This window comes from Thermobia domestica, chromosome 4, assembly GCF_964235325.1.
Source record: "Thermobia domestica chromosome 4, izTheDome1.hap1.1, whole genome shotgun sequence".
NCBI classification, from domain to species: domain Eukaryota; kingdom Metazoa; phylum Arthropoda; class Insecta; order Zygentoma; family Lepismatidae; genus Thermobia; species Thermobia domestica.
Genome location: NC_137457.1, coordinates 211988214 through 212011861, shown reverse-complemented (window position 1 = coordinate 212011861; position 23648 = coordinate 211988214). Strand labels below are relative to the sequence as shown.

Genomic DNA, 23648 nt, shown 5'->3' with positions numbered 1-23648 from the left:
ATTGAATTAAAGAAGCAAACGAGTGAGTTACGATTTTCTTATTTTGTTTATCTCTACGTAGCCGTGGGGCTATGAAGGACAGGATTTATTGCTGCGATCCGATCCAATAAAGTTTTGTACTCTTGTAGTCGACGAATTAGAGTACAACAGGGTTTGAATTTGCGATCACGTACGCTGAAAGCAAGTGCTCTAACTTAAATATCAACGAGAGAGATAAAGAGAGAGAGAATAAAGTAACAATTTTAATTATTCCTAGCTCTGGTGCTGCTAGGAAAAAATATTTGGAACGAACCGCAATCTTATAACTTCAATTTGCACCTAATTACTCTGTTTTACAAGTTCGAAAAATGTTTAGGAGCAGTGTTTTATTTACAAATTTTCTAGAGGGAGATAATCTGCAGCTAACACTTAGCAATTTAACATTGCAGCGCTCCCCCTCTCTGTGTCAAATAGAAAGTGGAACATTGATATTTTCTGGAATATTACTCGACAGACATTATCATAATTGTCATGATAAATATATAGAATTTCATACACAGTGCTTCCAATTTACCTGGTATTAGAATTCATAGAACTAACAGTAATTGTTTTGTATAAACTATAGAGAAAAATAGAAACTAAAACAAGAGTAATGTTAAACAAGAAGAGACAGGCTATCTTAATGTATTAAAAATAGTAGAAAACAAATCAATGTCTGAAATTCATGTTAATTCAGAGTTTTACATACAGTGAAAATATTGGAGACTGGTAAACATCCAATGTTGACTCTTTACCAGAGGGTTTGTCAGTCACAGCCGTGATCTTCAGCATTGAATGAAAAAATGTGTGGCCCACTAATATTCACAAAACGTAGAGATTCTAGTGTTTTAGCAATTAAACGGTTCCTAGATGCAGTATGATGAAACTTCAAACTCGAAAAATCCTTTTTACAATTCTTCAGATATAATTTGAAGAGCAACCCTTCAGTTTCGACAGGTTTTGTTCACCGTACAGGTTTTGTACGTACCCAGTGTTCACCGTGTGCTCCCAAAATTCCTGCAAAATATTAGATGACTTGTCAGAATAAGACTAAATTCAACTTTCCTGAAATTCCAAATAATTCTTGATTACTGTACAGTATTTTCTTAGTTGATTTCTCGAGCCAGTTCTATTGTATCAACACTATAAAGTTTTCTGGGCTCATCACTGCAACACCACCAAAAGTAACATCCTCTTCCAACTGCAACGGAAATCCCTCATGGATCTACCATTTTCAGTGTTCAGGGCTTGAAATCATGCACAGATATTTCAGTCTTGGACCCAGTTATGATCGATGTTGATCCTTCTTGAATCCTGAATCATAGCTATTTCATAAACAAATATCCACTTTGGTAATTTCTCAACGGTCCCGAAAAATGTTACACGATTCCAAGCATTTGTATGGAAATTTGTAGAGGTATTTTGAAGTATGTCACTAAAGTAGGATAGCACTTCCATAAAAGACTGCAGTGAACGATATGAAGACGACATTCCCCTTATATCAAATATTTTGTTTATATTATAAAATCTAACTCCTATTTCCAGAGAAAGTTTCAATTTCCTGTCTATTTTTTGGTGACCCTGTGTACAGACTAAGCAATTTTTCTACAAGTTTCTGAAAATGAACCATGTTGATGAAAAATGTTAGGAAAATTTTCAGAGGGATGGCAAATATCATTCCCAGCCAGGGAAAAGAAAGTTAGAGTGGGAGTTTCCTAACTTCCCTCGTACAAATAAATTAGTATTTAGGAGTACTTGTACATTCCATATTGTATTAAAGATAGTGTGGTAAGATTTTTGCTAGCAAATGAGTTCTTTCATAATAGGAATCAGTTTCTCCATGTTGTCACTTCCCGTCACCGAGTTCCATCACTTGATGAAATATTGAAAGCATATCGTAATATAGATCCTTGCCATATTGTTAGGTGAATGGTTGTTGTATAAAGCCTTTTATTTATGCAGTAGCTGCCTACACTGTTTGCTTGTTTGTCCACCAATTTCTCTTTTCTTGCTTTCTTTCTGTCTCCGGAGGGTTTGCACAGCTGTTGAAGACATCCTGTTGGAAATGGTGACATGCCACAGAGGGAGGAATGGTAATAGAGTAAAGGGGATAAGAAATAATACGCGGAATCAACGAATAAAAAAGAAACGCAGACGCTGGAATATAAAGAAAAGAAAAAGAAGAGATGGAAAGATATGGGTTGGTTGGAGCCATCGTAGTTTTGTGGACCATCAGTGGGAACTGAGTTTGATGAGAAGAGATTTCCGGGCGACAAACAGGTCCATATGTTCCACTAACAGCATACGAGGGTTCTTTTTTGTTATATGTGTTGTATGTGTATGAGTACTAGTTAACAGCAGTTTGTTGAAGTGTTGAAAGACATTAAAACATTTGCTCTGCCCTTGAATGTTTAAAAGATTAGCCTTTTAACAAAAAGCGTCTTCTATATGCAGATCAACTTTCGTATCAACGAAGTAAAGCAAAATTATGACTATATATATATACCTATAGAATAATAATACACTGCTCAATGTTAAAAACGTAATACCGAGAAGGAATCGGATTGGCTCCACATTTGCACAAGTATAGAGAATAGACTAGGAAGATAATTATTAACAATGCATCTCCGTTCCGCATCATGTTCCCAGGCACACCTCGTGGATACACCAATTGGAAACAAACCAGAGATCCACAGTACTGAAATAGTTGACTATTGATGGACGTAACCATGCCTGAACAGTCGAACAATTTATCGTCGAGCGCGGCAGCAATTCCAGCTGGTATCCGCCTTTGGTTGCGGAAGAATCTTAGTATGGGGCCTGTGTTGGATGGAACGAGGCAGAATGATGTGAATATAAAATCGATTATTTCGGGAAGCCAACACACAATGACATGCAGAGTTCCAACGACTGCGTCATGCTACAAACTAGGAAAGACAGAATTTTTGTACGCATTTAGAATTGTAAACCCTATAAAGAATCACCAAACATGTTCGGGGACACTTTTTTCAGCGAGTATTGTTCACTTTTGATGCGTAAAATTTGTATACTTTACGTTATTCATACATCAGATTAAGTAAATCTTATAGCACCTCTAGATTTTTCTTTTCTTAAAATCTAAATTTCTCATTGACCAGATTGAATTAGAAATATTAACTTAGTAAAACTAATTAAACAATTTATTTACTAAACTAATAGTTTAGTAATAATGTAGGCAGCCATAGATTTGTAAAATTTTCAGAATAAATATGTTATTTCAACAGAGGAATACATAAGTAGGCCTAATCAAAATATATGGAGATTTTGCTCTCTGACATCCCTAATAATGTTTTAAAAACCCCATAAGGAAGCCATGATAAACTGAATTCCTATCAGTGTAATGGGTTAAGTCATAATCTGGAACGATAAAGCTGGCCTGCACGTAAGGCGTCTAGTAACATGAGGAACACGGTGTGTTCTCACTATCCTTGGGTCACGTTCGTACCCAGTGTCACTGACGGGCCTCCTCCTTACGTACTTGCTGCCACGTGGTGTACCCGCTTCGCCATGCACTGATTCAGTTAAATACATTTCTTGCTTTTAGTAACTACTTAGCACAGGTTGGTTCGTGTTTCTTGTACTGTTGTTTTTATGGCATATGTCTGCATACTGTATTTATACCAATAACTGCTAAGACCTTCTAAAATGAATCTGCACTCAGGAAATGCATCTGCTGCCACAAGAAACAATTTATAAAGCATTAGTAGTCCATTTCGTGAAGAAAGAAATTCATAACTCACGAACTGAAGTAGTGTTTCCTAAAATCGGATAGCACATTAGCTCCAGTCTATTTAATAGGAAAATCCCGTACTCAGTATTTATATTACAACAATAAATTGCAGCAAAATAAAACAGATAATGTTGTATAAATGAACGAATGTTATGATGTCCATTACTGATATAAATAATCCTTCATACTCGGGCCGTGGTGGCTCAGTTGTAGAGCGTTCACCTCTGGTGTGTAGGGTCCTTGGCTCGATCCCAGCTCTGCCAAGTGAACTTTGTGGTGGGCAAAAACCGTGTGCGTGGGTTTTCTCGGGGTTCTCCCGTTTCCTCCCACTCTTCATTCCACCATTTCATTCATTTCTCATCATCATCGTCTCCTTTAGCTTAGCCTTAGCATAGCCGTGGGACGTAAAATTTAAAGATTTCATTTCTTAGAGTTCATACCAGAAAAAAAAAGTTTGAACAAGGATAGAATGAGTGAATGAATACCATCTCCTACGGGGATCTAATCCAATTTGAGTCTCCGGTTAAGATCTTAAGAGTCTTCATCCCGACGAAATTAAAATACCGCTAATTTTACAGTAATTATGTGATATCTTGAAATAGATAAAAAAAAAAAAAAACTAACTAACTCTATGGCCTATGGAACCCGGAGGTTCAATGCCGCGTTCACAAAAGCTCTCCACTGATTTCTATCCTTAGCTAACTGCATCCAGTTTCTACTTTGTATTCCAATCTCTGCGAGATCCATCTTAACATTGTCTTCCCATCTGCGCCTAGGTCTTCCTAATGGTCGTTTTCCGATTGGTCTTCCAGTCAATACTTTGAAAGCGTTTATATTTTCTTCCATTCTAGCTACATGACCCGCCCACCTAAGCTTCCTATACTTAATGACCCTAACAATATTTGGTAAACGGTATAAATCATGTAGTTCCTCGTTATGAAGTTTCCGCCATTCCCCATTCCCGTTCCTCTTGGGTCCGAATATTTCGCTCAGGATCTTGTTCTCAAATACTTTCAGTCTGTGTTCTTACCTCAGAGTAAGCGACCATGTTTCGCAACCATACAGAACAACAGGCATGATTATCGTTTTGTATATTTTAAGCTTCAGATTCCTCGATAGAATTCGCGACGACAAGAGATTTTGAACTGAATAATAACACGAATTCCCTGCTTCCAGTCGATATTTAATTTCTTCGTGAATATGATTTTTTTCTGTTAATATTGATCCTAGATATTGGAAACTATCCACTTTATCAAAAGTATTATTTAATATTTTAACGCATCCATAATTTGCCGTATTACGGTCCCGACGCACTTCCATGTATTTAGTTTTCTCTGAATTTACTTCTAAACCCATGTCCCTGCAAGCGTTTAATAAGATCTCTGCATTTCTTTCTATTGTTCTCCTATCATCCCCTATTAAATTTACATCATCAGCATATGCCATAACCTGGTGCATACCGTTCAACTGTAGGCCCTGGTTGCTATCTTTGATTTTCCTTATAGCGTATTCCAGAACGAAGTTAAATAATAATGGCGACAACGCATCTCCTTGTTTCAGCCCATTTTCGACGTGAAAGCTCGTGGACAAAAATTTTCCTGTCCGGACTTTACTTTGGGATTCATTTAAACATATTTTAATTAATCTAATTAGCTTTCTCGGTATTCCAAGTTCTGTAAGAACGTTGTATAATGTTTCTCTCCTAACCGAGTCGTACGCCTTTCTAAAATCAATAAATAGTTGATATACCGGGGTATTGTATTTCCACTTTTTTTTCGAGTATTTGGTGAATGGTAAATATTTGGTCGATAGTTGATCGATTTCGTCTAAAACCGCACTGATAATCTCCAATAATTTCATCTGTGTATGGAGTCAGTCTTGCTAACAGAATATTTGAAATAGATAAAAGATAACTGAAATGTGGAACAAGAGCGCCCTAGACAATATTATTTTGCGTGAGGTACCGTTATCACAAGTCACCTAGCGGCTTTCCGTTTTCAGCTGTTTAGAAACGCGAAAATAAATGCCGATTTTCAAAATGGCTCGAAATCGAAAGCAGATAAGTGAGTCGTGATAACGGTTTCTTATCTAAAATAATATTGTCTAGGATGCTCTTGTTCCACATTTCGATTATCTTTTATCTATTTGAAGATATCACATAATTACTGTAAAATTAGCGGTATTTTAAGTTCGCCGGGATGAAGACTCTTAAGATAGTCGCATTCCCGATTCTACCAGTGCGATTTTCTGTATTAAAAAAAAAAAAAAAAAAAAAGTTGCTTTCACTTTGTTCTTAACACATTATCACATAGCATATTAAATCTACAGTTTCTTGTAGTAACAAGAAGGCGATGTTCTTTTTCCTGCAGTGTTGATTATTAGTTGTCTAACACGACTAAGCAACTGGTTTGGGATGAAAAAGAACATCTTTCCCAGAGAATGTGAGAGAATGTCAGCAGGTCCAGCAACGCTTAGTCAATAACTCTCCGAAGGTGGCAGTGTGTGTTTGCCCGCAGGTGTGCGATTCCACAGTCACAAGCTGAGATTGCATTAGGGCCAAGTATCTGACAGAGTTAAGCAGGAATAAAGAATAGGCTGACACAAGGAACAGGGGTGGACTGGCTATGTAAAAAGGGCGCGGTCACATACTCTGGGAGGGCGCCGTCTATCTGAGGCTTTCGCTTGTATGGAATACCCCCTCCTAATAAAAGAAAGTGCCGAGGGGCTTCCCTCGGAAAATTAGTACACAAAAAACAACAAAAGATTAAGTAGCTATTGCAGTTAATCACGATAGAATTATACAAATTCAATATTTTCATAAACAAACAAAGAGACTTTGAGTACTAAATACGAAGCGTGTTTTTTAAGTAAGGTCCGTTTTGTTGTAGACACTACTAGTTCGAGCGCATACCGCAACTAGCGTGTGCGTCGTGTACCGGCATGCCTCGGGAACAACTGTGCACAGTTTCAACTCTGTAGCTGACCTGTACGGTTGTGTTCTGTGCTTTCACAATGTTTAAGACTATCAAGTCGCCCGCCGCGTGTGAGGTTCGCTCAGTGATACGGTTTTTGTCAGCAAGTAACCTGTCTGCTGCAGAAATTCATCGACAGATTTGCGAAGTGTACGGTGATACTGTTATGAGTGCAAGCAAAGTGCGTAAATGGGTACGAGAATTCAAAAATGGCCGTGACAACGTCCATGATGAGGACCGCTCCGGTCGCCGTTCTTCGATTACAGACGATTTGGTGGCTTCAGTTGAAGCGAGGGTTCGTGAGAACAGGCGCTTCACAATAACAGGTCTCTCAAACGAATTTCCTGACGTGTCGAGATCAGTGCTTTACAAAATTGTTTCTGAACATCTAAACTTTAGGAAACTGTGCTCCCGTTGGGTCCGGAAACTCCTAAAGAGGATCACAAAAACCAAAGATTTGAGTGTGCCATGAAGATCTTGACTCGTTATCACGAAGAAGGTGACGGCTTCTTGAGTCCGATCGTAACTGGAGACGAAACATGGGTTTCGCATATCACGCCCGAATCGAAGCAACAGAGCATGGAATGGAGACACACACACTCGCCTGTAAAGGTGAAGGCCAAACAGACTTTGTCCCAGCGCAAAATCATGGCGTCGGTGTTTTGGAATTGGAATGGTGTTTTGTTGGTCGACTTCATGCAACGAGGAACCACTATAAATGCAGAAGCATACTGCCAAACCCTGTGAAAGCTACGCAGAGCGATTCAAAACAAACGACGCGGCATGCTGACAAAGGGCATTGTTCTTCTCCATGACAATGCAAGACCTCACACTGCAGGTCAGACCCGTGATTTGTTGGATAGTTTTGGCTGGGAAGTTTTAGACCACCCATCCTACAGTCCTGATCTTCCGCCGAGCGATTACCATCTGTTCCTCCACCTCAAACAACACCTCAGTGGCAAAGTTTTTATGAAGAGGTTATTTTGAAATTGGTTGAGAGGTATGATAAGTGTTTGAACGAACTTGGCAACTATGTTGAAAAAATAGAGTAAGGTATGTACTTTCTGAAAATACATTTACTTTTTTGAAATAACCTTTCGTTGTGTACTTATGTTCAAACGCCCTTACTTAAAAAACACGCCTCGTATATTAGGCCTATATAAATCTGCACACTTTAGCTGAGACTACAAAAATCACACCAGTTGTTTAAATCAGGGGTGGATCCAGGACCGACTTCTGGGTGTGCGGTGGATTGTCATACTGCTACTTTTAAGGGCTCCAAACTTTGCAATGGGTTTTATTTATATATATAAAATAAGAAAGTTTCCTGTTTGAGGGGGGCGATTGCCCCGATCGCTCCCCCTGGATCCGCCCCTGGTTTAAAATCGACTACATTTGTTAACAGCCTAATTATAACTGAAGATTTGAGTTAAGTTTGGGGCTTATGCTATTTTTCATACTTCTGTCCTTTTAAAGCTATGTTCATCATAACATTAACTTATTTTTCATCTATTTTTAAAACCGTTGATAAAAAGTATACATGAAACATTTACTACAAATTAACAAAAGTAAACTTAGAATTATATACCTACCTAGCGAAAAAAGAAATTCAAATACAAAACTGGAAAATGAAAGTAAAGTAACTGCTTCATGCTTGAAGGAGCCTTCGCATCTCCTTGCTTTTTTCACACATTTTGTCAATAATAAGATTGTTGTCTATTTTGATCAGAATGTCTCTTTCTGAGTTCATCAAGAACAATGATTCCAGATGTTCATCTGTAAGTCTTGAACAGAGTCTTGTCTTTATGTAACGCCACTAGCGCCTCTAACGGCGGGAGTGGGAGGGTGAGACACGTAAAAATGATCCAAAATGACCGAGATTAGAATCAAATCAATATATTTCGAAGTCGCTGAGATCATTAATGGTACCACCAAAGCCTAAAACAGAAAGGGCAAGGCCGTAGGCCGAGTAAAGACGGGATCTGGGGGCGGAGCAGTTGGGGTGGGAGGGTTGATACATAAAAATCATCCAAAATGACCGATATTAGAGTCAAATCTATAAATTTCAGGGTCCCTAATATCATTATAATGACATTCCCAAAGCATAAAACAGAAAGAGCGAGGCCGCAGGCCGAGCAAATACTGGGATTTGGGGCGGAGCGTGAGGTTGGTAAGAGTGATATGTAAACATCGTCCAAAATGACCGATATTAGAGTCAAATCTATATATTTAGGGGTAAATCTAATATCATTAATAGCATTCCCACGCCGAAAACAGAAAGAGCGAGGCCGCAGGCCGAGCAAATACCGGGGTCTGGGATGGAGCCCTAGCTGGCCAAAGGCTAGCGAATTTATAAAATAATTATGTAGCTTTTTTTAAAATAAAAAAAATATGTTCAGAGAGGAAACTGTGCGCCTTCCCGAGGCTAAGACGGGTCTTAGCCCCTCCCGAGGAGGGCGCAAAGGCACTGATGTGAGGAGGGCGCAGCGGCCATCGGGCCGGTACTTGATTATGGCCAGTCCTCCCCTGACAAGGAATAGCTATATTTGTTGCGGAATACCCAGTGACAAGAATATATGTAGACGCAATTTCGCAGTGGAAATTGTGGAACTTGATTTTAAAAAGAAAAGAAAGAAGTCTGCTCTAAATAATGAGTCCTTATTTTCAATAATGAGATTGAAAAGCAAGTGTTTGGTATAGAGTAACATCGTAAATATATATCAGCAATCCTGAACGCTAAAATTGATAATTGAGGTGAGTTTTCTCCAACGATTCTCTCGAGAATATCCCAAGTATTTTTTCATACTTTATAAATATTTCATTAACTATCCCACACATGGGGGCCCGCAGGATTTTTTCCATGGAGAGGCAAGACACACACACACACACACACACACACACATATATATATATATATATATATATATATATATATATATATATATATATATATATATATATATATATATATATATATATATATATATCACTCAAGACGTATGCACGTAAAACTGCCAAACTAATCATATTTTAGTTAGCACATAGTATATCTTCATTAACTATAAAAAATATATTTAAAAATCAACAGATTAGATATTAGGATACCATTGCATTGGGAAGAAAAAGACACAACACAATTAATCTACTTAGCCTACATTTCATTCACTGGTGTTCCTTGAACAGAAATTCTAGCCGACGAGGGCCCTCCTTAGCGAATCTTGTAATTGCTTGCTCTATGAACATATTCTCGTTTACAAGAACATGTTTTCGGTGGACACAATATACACAGTCCACTGAGTCTTTCCTCCTCTATTCTTGAGCGTAACAAAGTTTTTACTCTCATTAAAGTACTAAATGAACGTTCTACTATGTAACCAGTCGCTGGAAGCGAAACAAGTATTTCTCTTACACTCCCAACAGCGAGAGCCGAGGCTCCGGTAGCTGTGTATAATTGGTGAAAGCAAATGAAATGAAATCTTTAAGTTTTACGTCCCACGATTAAGCCGGCTAGGCTAAGGGAGACAGTGATAATGAGAAATGAATGAAATGTTGGATTGAAGAAAGTGGAAGAAAACGGGAGAACCCCAATAAAACCCATGCACACGGTGTTCGTCCAAAACAAAGTTCACTTAGCGCGAGCTGGGATCGAACCGAGGACTCCATGTACCAGATGTGAAACTTGGTGAAAGCAGTTGGTGACATCTCAGCGATGATTTTCAAACATGTCCAAAATAACTTCAATGTGTTCTTGTACCTTGGAAAGATCAATTGCCTCTCTCTGTAGAGCATTTGTAGTTGGCTCCAATGATGTGCATTGATATTATAAATGTACTTGATGACACTGAAGAATGTAACTACGTAATGAGCACTTTGTTGCGCGCTTCTGCTTCCACCAAAGGACAGCTATTTTAGGCAATTCACTATTTCTTGGATTTTTCCAAAAATATTCTGATGCTTTTGTTCTTTGCAGACCACCATGTTTCACAGAGGAGAGGCACATTAGAAACAAGATTTTTTCTGACAGATCTTTCACGAAAAAAATTGATTATATTTTGCATAGTTGCAACTGAATTTCGAATGTGTTTACTTCATTAGGGTCATTAATAACCAAATTTAATTTATGGCTAATACAGTGACGAAATAACGCCTTAGGATATTGTTTTTGCATTATTCTGTTCACACCACTTTCCGCTCCTACCATTGTGGCTCATCCGTCATAACCCTGTTCACATAATTTCGACATATCAAGGTCACATTTTGACAAAAAAGATAAAACTTCAGTTACAATTGTTTTTGCATTAAGTTCCTGTAGAGCCACAAAATCAAGGAATTCTTCTGTTTTGGGTTGATTTAAAGTTGAGTCTAAATATCTAATTCCTACTGACAACTGCTCTACTCCAGAAATGTCAACACTTTCATCAGCAATTACTCAGAATGATTGTCTTTATTTGCTTCCTTAACTAAAACATTTTAAAATTCTTTTTCACAAACTGAAATCAATTCATTTTGAATTCATTGTCAAGTATATTTCACATTGCCGATCGTCCTTCAATGTGTTCTTTGAACACAGTGGGCCTCATGGAGAGTCGTTCTGAGGACTGATTAGTGCCATACTAAAGAGTTCTACTAACATATGTTTTCTACATTAGTCATCCCTTTAGTATGACGCTAATCATACGTCAAAACGACTCTGCATAAGGCGGAGTATCTCCAGCCTCGACACGAATGTCTAACAGATCAAGGAACACACCCGAGTTTGATTTATCACCTCGAAGAGATATATCATGTGTTGTGCAGAAAAAGATAATATACGAACTAGCTTTCTTTCTGTTACTTTCAACTTGCTTGATTCCGGAATTCGGACAAAGATTCTCATTTTTTTTTCCCTCTTAGAAAAAAGTATTATATCCATTCTGAACACTACACCATTAACAGAGATTTTTAAAAAAATAAAAAAAAGAAAAACATATCTTCGGCTTCCGAAAGTAATTAAACTTAACCTTTTGTCAGCAGAAGAGCCTATAAAAGTTAACCTTTTTCGAAAATCCAAGGGGGAGGCAATTGTCCCCTCTTGGCCCCCTCTGTGGGCGCCCATGATCCCACAACATAATACAAATCTTTTCGGCTTGAAAAATCCATGAGAGCTAGTGTATGAGCGGGACAGTTTTCTCGAATGGTGTTCAGGGGATTTTGTTCAATTTCCAATAAATAAACATTTTATTAACAAATTTCCATTAATACGGTTTTGGTTTTCGTCGATGTACTGAAGAGATAATTGATATGAAGAGTGAATTTTCTTCTGGTGAAATTTTCTCAAAAACTGCAGGTGGACAAACACCGTGCTCGTGGGTTTTCTCGGGGTTCTCCCGTTTCCTCCCACTTTCTTCATTCCACCGTTTCACTCATCTCTCATCATCACCGTCTCCTTTAGCCTAACCGGCATAACCGTGGGACGTAAAACTCAAAGATTTCATTTCATTTTCAAAAACTGCATCAGTGATTTTGTTCATGTTTCATGAATAAATATTTTATTAAGGGGGCAGACTACTAAATATTTTTGAAAAGCTAACAAAGTTTCTTTTGCCCGTTTTTCGTAAGTGAAAAGAGATAATGAAATGTAACTTATCACAATAATAGATAATGGTATTCTACATCCGCAAATACGAATCGGAAGAATTATCAGTGTTGCCATCCATAGAAATTACAGTGTGTCCAAAATTTGAATTATTCAAAAATCTAGATTAAGGCAGCGACTAGAAAAATGAACTCAACGGTAGTTGATTATTTATCATGTTGTCTTGGTTCCTTGTTTACTACTTTTTAAATAATGTTTGTACTTATTTCGTAATAACTTATTTATTTTGTAATAACTTCTGCAAGTTATTACAAAATAAATACAAACATTTATGTTTGTACTTATTTCGTAATAACTTATTTATTTTGTAATAACTTCTGCAAGTTATTACAAAATAAATACAAACATTATTTAAAAAGTAGTAAACAAGGAACCAAGACAACATGATAAATAATCAACTACCGTTGAGTTCATTTTTCTAGTCGCTGCCATAATCTAGATTTTTGAATAATTCAAATTTTGGACACACTGTAATTTCTATGGATGGCAACACTGATAATTCTTCCGATTCGTATTTGCGGATGTAGAGTACCATTATCTATTATTGTGGTAAGTTACATTTGATTATCTCTTTTCACTTACGATAAACGGGCAAAAGAAAATTTGTTAGCTTTTCAAAAATATTTAGTAGTCTGCCCCCTTAAGAGCTTTTAACAAATATTACTGGATCCACTTCTATCGAAAAATAAAATTAGGGTAGTTCACTGGTGAGAGATATTTTTCATGGTGGAGGGGGAGATCCTGATTTTGGAAAGTTGTTATAACGATTTTGTTGTTTCCTCAACAACCTTACATATGTTCTAAAGAAAAATTAAGAAACTTTAGTTCATTTTGTTCGATGTTTTTAGTAAACGTCTACAATATTGTTCATATTGTTTAATCAAAATAAAAGTTTTTAGTGTAGTTATGGTGATAGTTGTATGAAAATAAAATTATTTTACTTTGAAACAGTATTCAAACCTGTTAAAACTGAACATTCGAGCATAAGAGGTAGGTTATATTCTATCTATTAAAATGCTACAATAGCAATTAAAAGCGCCTGAGCTCCAACCTATAACTTTAGCTTTCAAGTCTTTCATTTACGGTTATGTGATATTTCACGTTTAACTGAGACAAACATTTTAAATATTTGTACTTTAAATAGTCTAAATTAGTTAACTATATCTTTTTCATAAAGTTTATGATATAAAATTATTGTTCAAAGCCTTTGTATTTTAATAAGCCTTCTCTAAAATCAATGCATGTGAATTGTGCTTCCATCTTCCGAGTTCTTTTAAACTATGTTTATATGTTTGTGGTCAATCCTTTCGACAATGAGATCTCGGAAACTACAGGCTCTAGAAAGATGACGTTTTCACTGATCGATTAGAAATTTTGCGTAGATTGTCCAGTTCTAACTGAATATTTAAAAAAAAAAACATGGCCATTATTTCTTTATTACATTCTTTAGGGTACGCTGGAAGCGTTGAAATTAAAAAAAAATTAAGCATCATATCCTATGCGTTATACATTCCAACAACACAATGTTGTATATTGGGGTTGTATATGTCTCAGGCGTTTGTTCCATGGCCAAATAATAGTGGAAAAGGAAGGATAACCATTTCTCGAGTCTTAAGATGAATCTTCATTTTTTTGAGTGTTTTCCCCAATGAACGCCTTAAATAACTGACATTATAATTAATTTTATATGTATTGTATTTGCTTATTACATACTGCATACAAGAAGAAAGAAAACACTGGTTATACATGAATTAGAAACTCCAACCGGAAGTAGGCTCAAATCTTGCAAACGGTGCGAGATATTGAGAGAAAATAATCCAATAAATCTCCTCTTTATATACCCCTTGCCGATTTTTTTTAAAAATCAAAACGTCTTTCACTTGTGTCTGTAAAGGGACATGTACATATGTTGTGAGGAATGAGAAGGAGATTTTTATGCTCATATGCGAATGATGCGCTGTGTAGAGAGCGCAGGTCCAGCTAGTATATATATATATATATATATATATATATATATATATATATATATATATATATATATATATATATATATATATATATTCTGTGAAAATTAAGTAAAAGAGCCGTTTCACCTCTGACTACAATTTTATTAACATAAAAGAAAGTTATAATTTTCACAAAAGAAGATCAATAACACTATGTACGGTTTCTCAGAACTGCTACTTAGTTACATGCCACAAATGTATGTTTGGTAAGGGACTAAAACTAAAAGCTCAGACTCTGTTTTTTAAAGAAATTTTACATACGTCAATGAAGGAGACTTACGTGAATGTATGAAAACCTCTCAAACCAAGTCCGAAGTTCGTTTTCACGTATATGGTTAATACGATTTCCGTGGATGCCCCTGTTCCCTCCGTTTGCCACTCTCGGCAGTTGCTAAGACCAATGATGATCCCCCGTTCCCGATTCCTCATTTTATTACAATTTTTTTAGTCATTAATTTAAAATTAAATGCTAAAACTATGATTCTTCTGCAGTTAAAAGTCCCATTAGCTTATATAACCTTTGTCCCTTAGGACAAGTTATTTTCAAAAGGAAAACATATTAATAGTTCATTTAAATTACAGTCTCAAGGTTTTTTCTTCTTATAATCACACTTAAGCACCAAAATCTTGTGACTTATTAACTTCTCCATTGGTAATTTTTTTTTTTTCAATAAATCTTTGTCCTCAAAACAAAATTTCGTAAATATTACTAGCCTAAAATGAGGCGTAATCCGTTGATTTCGATAAAACCAGAAGACATATTCGTTTATTGATGAAGTGAGATTTGACAAGGCGAAGATTTTCAAAACAATTTTTATTTCATAAACTTTTTAGTAAGAATTGAAGTCTAAAATTAGAAGCGAGAATGTTTAGTGCAGTGGTCCGCACATTTTATTTGTATTTACATTACGATATTTAAAACTAAATAGAAGAAACGTTTAATTGAATGTAGTTTCTACAAGACTGAGAAACAAAGTTAAAAAAAGTAATATTTTCATTTGAGTCAAGGCAGGTTAATGAAAACAAGAACATCTGGTCGTTGCTCAGCACTGTGTTTTTTAAAGGAAACATTTAACACTACCAACCGATAGGGTTACAAATAAAAGCTATTGCCACACGTTGCAGACTTTGGTCGCTGTATGCTATGTTTCGATAATACCAAAAATGACTTCGTATTTTTTTCTTAATCTACAATAATGAAAATAATAAGTAAATGTATAAAAGTAATGAATGTGTCATTCTTTCTTGTAATGAAGGTGTTTTTCGATTTATTCACTAATGTACCGCTTTTGGAGTTTCGCAATACAAACTATTATTACATATTAATTGATTTCACTGATATTGATTTGTGTGCAGTGTTCGAATTAGCTTTCTACCACTTGTGTCCTAAACTAATGATCGTCTGAGGATATAGGGTACGAGAAACTTAATAAATCGCACCAAAGGGAACAACCATACCAACACACAACATACACCCTAAACGGAACAAGTAACATGCAAGTACCATAGTAGCAGGAAGCCACAACGCAAACACAAAAATGAACCAAACTCACATACCACAAAACACCGAGGAGCATTGCTGGCACTAGAGACAGATTAATACTGTGTATTGTCACCCCGGATAGCCACACACGTCTGGTTCCGACGCTGCATGCTGAAAATTAGGTTGTTTAGGAGTAGTGATGAGCGCAAGAGTCTTGGTCTTGCAGTTTTTGCAAGAGTCTTGCACGCAAGACCAAGAACAAGAATCCCGATGCAAGACCAAGACCAAGACAAAGGGGTGCAAGACCAAGACCATACCTGCAAGACCAAGACCAAGAGTCTTGCACAAGTACCGGTACTACTTGAATTTTTTTTATATAGAATGTCGTAAAAGAAGGGGAAAAATCATTATATCTTTTACTTGAATTTCTTGGCTTCAGTAAAAATGCTGCAGGAGTGAATGTGTTCGCAGTAATTCACGCAATCCGTGTGCTCATAAAATATCGAAATAAGATTTTCATAACATTGACAAAAACTTAGTGCATGTGGCCGCAAGTTTGATTTCATGGGCGGATGCTTATACATTGAATAAGTGTTTATCAATATAACGTTTAGCCTCATTAGGCATACGGCACATCGAGGATTGAGCGATATACTACAACAATAAATCCTAACTATATATAAAACTACATGAGCGACAAACACTTTCTGTAGGGCTACAATGATTAAATTTGACATGATTGTGGCTTTCCAGAACTAACCCACTGGAAAATTGCCAAAAGTGAATATTTTTAACTTTTAGGGGGCCTAAAGAGGGGATGAAGAATTTCCCTATGCTATTTAAATGGTGCTTTTTTTGGACCTATAATCTCATGTTTTAGGTACTTAGAATTTGAGTAAAAACTTGAAATTCGGTATGCTTATACGTTTTCATTACCACTGCCTAAGTAGATCAGTACTATTGTCTGTTCCAAATGACAGGTTAAAGGAGTAGTAGAAAATTGTTTTTGAAATAACATGTTTGACACTGCAAGGAGGCGATGAGAAAAAATATGATAAAAAATGTCCACGCTGTTAAACACAACGGCACTATCCTTTCGGAAGCTTGAAATCTCCCTGACTAGTAGCAGAAATTCTGAGAATTGTGTAACTTTTCTAGAAATTTCAAATTCCCTGACTGTTCCAGGATATCTCGCTCACCTTGCCACCATGTGTTGCAAGAAATACAAATCTCCTCATAAGAAAGAGTAACCAGAAGCTTCCTGTAGTTTTTAATTTTTAACGCTGATCCTTCTTTTTCTCATTTAATTTTGTTTCATCCTTCCTTAATTTTTTTCATTTCTGGTCTCGAAGGGGAAGGGGGATCCGGACCCCCCCCCCCCTTGGCTACATGCCTGCACCCGGGTCTTGGCTTGCATTTGCTCATCACTATTTATGAGCTCTTGGGGCAGCTGATTCTACTTCTTTCGAAGACAGTGGAGAGCTCTCTAGTGCGTTCCAGACATGTTCAGTTGCGTTTCGGTCGGAAGATCGTGCTGGTCACTCGATGCGTTGGATGTCTTCCGTCGTTAGGTAGTCATCCACCAGGTTGGTATGATGAGAACGGGCATTTTCATCCATGAGCAGACACTGTGGGTCGACTGCACCCCTGTAAAGGCACACAAAAATGCAGAACCTCGTCCCTGCACCTCTGGACAGTGATGGACCCTGCATCAAAGATGTTTAGCTCTGTACGACCATCACCATAATGTATGTCCAAACTAGTACGCCATTGTCACCATACTGATCTCTTTTCACAATATTCATGAGATGAAAGCAGGTTCCTTGGTCTCGTCCGATCAATGTGCGATGAGAATCGCTCTGGGTATTTATCGGAATTTATGCGTGAACAGTACAAGGCTCCATTCATTGAGGCCCCATTAGCGATATTTACGAAACCACTGTCCACAGGTCCTTTTGTACGCTGATGTCAGTGGAACTATCACCCTTGAGGCGGTTGCAAGCTCGACTGACAATTGTCTTGCAGGCATACTTCACTTGAGACATGCAGTTACGGTCAGATACCTTCGTCATATCGGTTGTGTTGTTGAGTTGTCATATGTGAATTATCTTCACCGTCCCTATGGCTAACGTCTCCTGTGTCGATAAACTGTTTCCATAATCCGAACGTGACACTGTGACATTGATAGCTCGTGCTATTGCTGTCTATGTGTCACCTTGTTCCTGGCGCACGATGATACAACTCGATAAACGCTTTCAAATGACGTCTTTGTGTCATTGCGTGACGTCATTGTGCTGTCTATTGGCACATTCAACTCGACAGTACCCTCAGATCACAAAAACAGACCTACACAGAATATATGCATTTTGGTTTTAAGCACTAGTGTTCGATATCTTCCCATATTGAGCCAGTCTGGCGCTTGCAACGGCTAGTACAATAAGCCTCACAATCAATATGCGTCGTCCGCCACATTTCCCATGCTCGCGACACTCTTTTTCGGTCCTTACATTCAACTTCTCGCATTATGCTTAAGTTTTAGACATCAATGTGTATGAGGGAAGGGATTTTCTGCTTTTCACGAATGTATGAGTTTATACATGTTTTATTGTTCATACATACTTAACTTTATTTTCCTCATTCTAATAATAGTTATTCACCATAGATATGTAGAACAAGAAGTTAATAATTTGTTCACTAAATAACATAGTTATATCGAGTACTCGAACGTTTATTCAGGAGATTTTTTCTATAGTTCATCGTAATTTAACATTTCCTGAGATCCCATATCGTTTACTCTGAAACGATATGTGGTACAATTTTCTGACAAAGAAATCATTTGTATTATAGGAACTAGGGATAAATTTTCATGAGAGGGGTTTATTATTTATTTCCTACATTATCCATTTATGAAATATAAAGTAGTTCTCTATTTTTGCTCATCACCTGTTTATTTAATTGCAAATTAGAGGCGTCATTTGAAAGGAACAAGATTGAGGGTATACTGAGTTTGGGATATATATTAGGGTGGTCTTTATTTTTCGAGTTCCGAGATTTTTTGAGTTTCACCCCTTAAAATAGTTCCTTATTCGACCGTAATAATTAATGAGAAAAATTAGCTAAATTGAATAATATTAAATGGTGTCCCAAGCAACCTCAAGTTTTGAATGCATTACAGTATACAATTCGAGGCAAGACTACCTTCTAAGTATGGAAGAGCCAGAGAGAGTGACACAATGTCTTGTATAGGGGCAATGGAACTAGAACTACATATGTTCTGGTCCAAAAGTTACAATAAGAAGCGAGCGATGAAATATATCGTTTTTGGATTGTTTTACACAACAAACGCACATCTGATGTTTCCAACATATATATTTCCATTTCCAATACATATATATTTCCAAAATATATTTAATCATGTAATAGTTATTACCTTCATGATATCTGTTTATTAACTTACAGTTATCTTTCCAAACTTACATAATACCTTTGCTACACAATCTGTGTTGTATATGCATTCAAATTTAAAATTTTATACCAATCCGTTAAACTGTTTGTCCAGATGGAAATTTAAAATACACAATTTAAATGTGTATAGGAATCCTGAATCATATAAACTTGATGTTATTTTTTCTGCCTTCATTTTTCTTTCCCATAAGTTCGGTCGAAGGCAAAACTTCTATGAATTATGAGAAAAAATGTGACGTAATTTGATTGCAAATAAAGACAGTTCTTCCTTCATTGAGCGTGATTTAATTTTAGCTGTGTCCTCGGTGTTCTTCAGAGTGTTTCTCTGCAATCTTCACGAAAGCACTGAAAATGCAAGAAAGGTGAAGTAGGTCACGTCTCGAGAAGCCATTCTGCGTTACAAAAATTATGCTTAATTAAAGACTCCTTCATCGTCTCTTAAAACTAGGAAAGAGCTTTCACAGACAAAAACCGAGTGTGTTGCCTCTCATTTCTAGATTGTCTTCTCAGCTTTATGATGCCTTAGAAATTCAAAAGTGATTGATTAAATCTTTGCAGATAAATTTGGGCACCATTGATACTGCAGATTAAAGTGGAAGCATCCAATTATTGTCGATATACGTTGCAAGGTCTCATTTTCGTTATATCGTTGACACTACGAGTTAACACAGTGTTCCGAAGTCGCTGAGTATTTAATTGCTAATTGAAATAAGTTTGCTTATCTCAGTGGAATCTGTTGGAAGCTCAGAAGTTTATGAAGACAAAATGTATAAAATGAAATTGAATACAGTGCGATCCGTTAATGTAATGTCTTATAGCTGAGTGGTTAGTACTTGGCCTTGGGTTTGATTCCGCATGCAACATAGAACTTAGACAACATTAGGCCCTGAGGAACGTTTTTAATTAAAAAATAACGGACTGAAGATTTAAAAAAAGACCATACAAATAATGTGCAGAACGCGATACTTAGCTAACCATGCTTCATCAACTAGAAAGACATTATTGTTATTGTAGAATATGTTTTTAAAATTGAGTTACCTATTAATCTCATAAAATCAATAAAATATACAAACAAATATGTCAGATGAAACATCAAAATGTACGAGGGTTGCACTGAAAGTTTCGGGAAAATGATAGAACACAAGAACATCAAACTACAGCATTGTTTTTATTGCTTTTCAAAGTACTCACCCTGTGCATCAATGCATTATTTCAAGCGATAGAACCACATCTGTAAACAATTATGTCACTACGATGTTGGTACCTGTGAAACATGCAGTTTGTATCCCTCGATGGCTTCTGAAGTGCAAAAGCGCTTCCCACGCAACATGTTCTTGATTGTTGGGAACAAAAGGATATCACTGGGGGCTAAATCAAGGAAATAAGCCGGGTGTATCATGACTTCAACGTTTTTTGTCCAGAAAATCACTTGTGGAAGCTGCTGTGTGCGAGCTGGTATTGTCGTGATGCAGAATGATTCGACGGTTGCGGTTGGACTGTCTGCTCTCATTCAGTACTTCTGATAGACATATGGTTGTGTACCATTCTGCATAGACTGTTCTACTGAAATCGTGTTTTAGTCGTGGTTAGAGTTTCGTAAATACAACTGTAACATTTACATTAATTTTTTTTTTCGGTCGAAGGTTTACACCTCTCTCTCTCTTTGTCACTCGTTTAGTGTGTCTATCCCAGCTTTACCACGGCGAATCACGATTTCTTCCATACCTACGTCTTTGTCATAACCGAAGCTGGGGAGGACGGTAGGCAAAACAAAGATACCGTAAAAATGGAAAAGTGTGCAGATGATTAAATTAAGCACAGATATTAACAAATAAAAATCATCCTGCGATGCAAATTACAAAACCCGGTTAAACTGTATAGAGAGTGTAATAATACTAAATGTAATTCATACAAATTAAAAGAACATCAAAAGATTACAAATGAACAAGCAACTTTTACGGCCGTTCTTTTAATAAAGGTGGCAGTAGGGCACAATTGATAAATTAAGATTTCACTTACTCACAATAATCTTCGACCGATCGACAGTTGGTTCGCTGCTGATGCCGCTTGGGTCCTGGCGTCGAATCCAAATTTGATGCAAAGGGGGTCCACAGAAGAGTTCCTGTACCGGGGCCTGAACAGTTTTAGGAGTACGTCGTTAGGCTCTGCAACAAATGATTTAAATTACTCCACACTGAACAGTTGCTGCACCCTTACTCAGTAATGTATGTTTGACTTAGCAAATTTTTACTGGTGCTGTTATTTAAACAAGTATGGTAACGCAGACAACACTGAAACGTATATGATTAACTCATAATCACTGATACTAAACCACAAAAGTTTACTTTCACACAAATAACCACTGAATTTACGATGGCTCTAACCATACAGGGGAGCATATACGAATGAATGCGTATGTTCAGTGTAAGACAATGCACCCCACTCGCCTTTGTGGGTGCTTTTCCGAGCGACGACCGTAACGGGTCTTGTGTCAAGCATTTGTGCAAAGCACTGAGGGTTTCTTCAGTAAACCAAAGCTTGTATATGGTCAGCCAGGAAAATCCCAATTTTCACTCCTAGCCTCGGGACCAGAATTATCGTCCAATTAGCGCTAAATACCACAGTGCAAGGGTGGAAAAGCAAGGGTCCCGAAAATTAGATAGAAGGAAACAGTCACCAAGCATGTTACTATCACGTGAACAGGTCTCTGTTTCTCGACCATATATGGCCGTAAAATCAAAGTGAGGTTTACCAACACAAGTGCACAAAATACCAAACTGATGATGAAGGCTTCGAGATTGTTCCTCTACATACGAGGCTCGGTTAATAAAGTCTGAAATTAACACTATCTTTTTTAATTTCTTTTAAATTCGAGAAAAAATGAGCTTAAGGTCGGTGATACTACGATTTTCCAGTTGGATAGTTGCAATAAGACCTGATTTACCAAAAAATAATGGTTGGTTTATGTTCATCGCGAAACATCCACACATCAGATTGCCACTTTCCGGTTCGTATGCATAAATCCACGTTTCATCACCTGTTACGATGTTAAACACCAAATTAGATGATCCAGACTTGAACCGTTTAGTCATAGCTTTGCACCACTTCACACGGGCGTCTTTTTGTGCTTAGATTGTGTGGGATCCAACGGGTGCAAAGGTTTTTCACACCTAAATAATTATGCAATATTGTGTGTATTTGGCTTATGTCAATGCCTAAGGTCTCCTGAATTTCGTGAAAAATCACATTCACGAACAACTGCAATGTTTTGGGGCACAATGGCTGTTGATGGACGACCTGCACGTTCCTTATCACTCAGGCTGACCCGACCACATCTGAATTCCTGAAACCACCTGTAAATTGTTGCATAGGATGTGGCTTCATCAGGAAAAGTAGCAGTCATCCGACGAACACATTTTTGCTGTGTTAAGGCTGTTGCTACCTCTTTGTCAAGTCGAGTTTTCCCCTATCTAATAACATTGGAACTTTTTTCGAATTTTTCTCAGTAACCAATGAACAAATCCCTACAAAAATTTGCATGGAGTCAGGTCAATAATAAAGGATTCCTTATATGAGCTTATAATTTTTCTAAAAGCCTCCAATTAAGTTATTCATTCCCCCCTTTTTTATCATGTGAAGATTCGCAACAACGCATTGACGACACTCGGTTCTCTCTTCTAGCAGGTTGCGGAGGGTTACTTTGAGGTTGAACATTGTCCACAGCTGCGAGGGGACCCTTTTCAAGAATGACATATTTATGGCATTTCAGTGAGGAGGCGTTGGAGTTCGTTTTCTTTGCTGAAAGCAGAAAAAAAGAAATAAAAACAATGAGAACAAATCCATTCTTCTCTTACATTAGCTTTTCCCCCGTTCATGGATAGACAGTCGTAAGCAATTAGAAGCGAACTGTCTCTATTGAATAAAGATACTTTTAGTGTATACGAAAGCGAATATCACTTTATTATTATTATTATAACTTTTTTGAATAAAGTGGCATACAAAACATATAAAAATAATACAAAGGCGATAATATGCATGGCTTTGAAAAATGTGCAGAATTTGTGAAGTTCCCACATGAAAGTCGGAAAAATACATAAACCTTCCATTATTTCCATTTCCTCCCTTTTCTCTGAAACATCAAAACAAGAAATCCCTTTGCCATTTTCGTCTTCAGCACCCTTATCCAATAATGTCTGCTTATGTCTCCGTTACACAATACCTACTAAAGTTTGGAGAATAGTGTAATTTTTAGATTCACCCTTTTCTCCGCGACAATTCAAAACAAAAAGTAATCTCTCTT

At 37.0% G+C, this 23648-nt stretch overlaps 1 protein-coding gene and 1 long non-coding RNA gene across 4 annotated transcripts in view; one reads left to right on the top strand and one right to left on the bottom strand.

The window, feature by feature from the left end:
* The window catches only part of bib (MIP channel family protein big brain), a 389669-nt gene that overhangs the window by 117827 nt on the left and 248194 nt on the right, over positions 1 to 23648 (top strand). The window lies entirely within an intron of this gene.
* The window catches only part of LOC145683854 (uncharacterized), a 405847-nt gene that overhangs the window by 233971 nt on the left and 148228 nt on the right, over positions 1 to 23648 (bottom strand). Inside the window, exon 2 of the long non-coding RNA XR_014131202.1 lies at positions 21368 to 21513. This is a non-coding gene — a long non-coding RNA (uncharacterized LOC145683854). The remainder of the gene's footprint in view (positions 1 to 21367; positions 21514 to 23648) is intronic.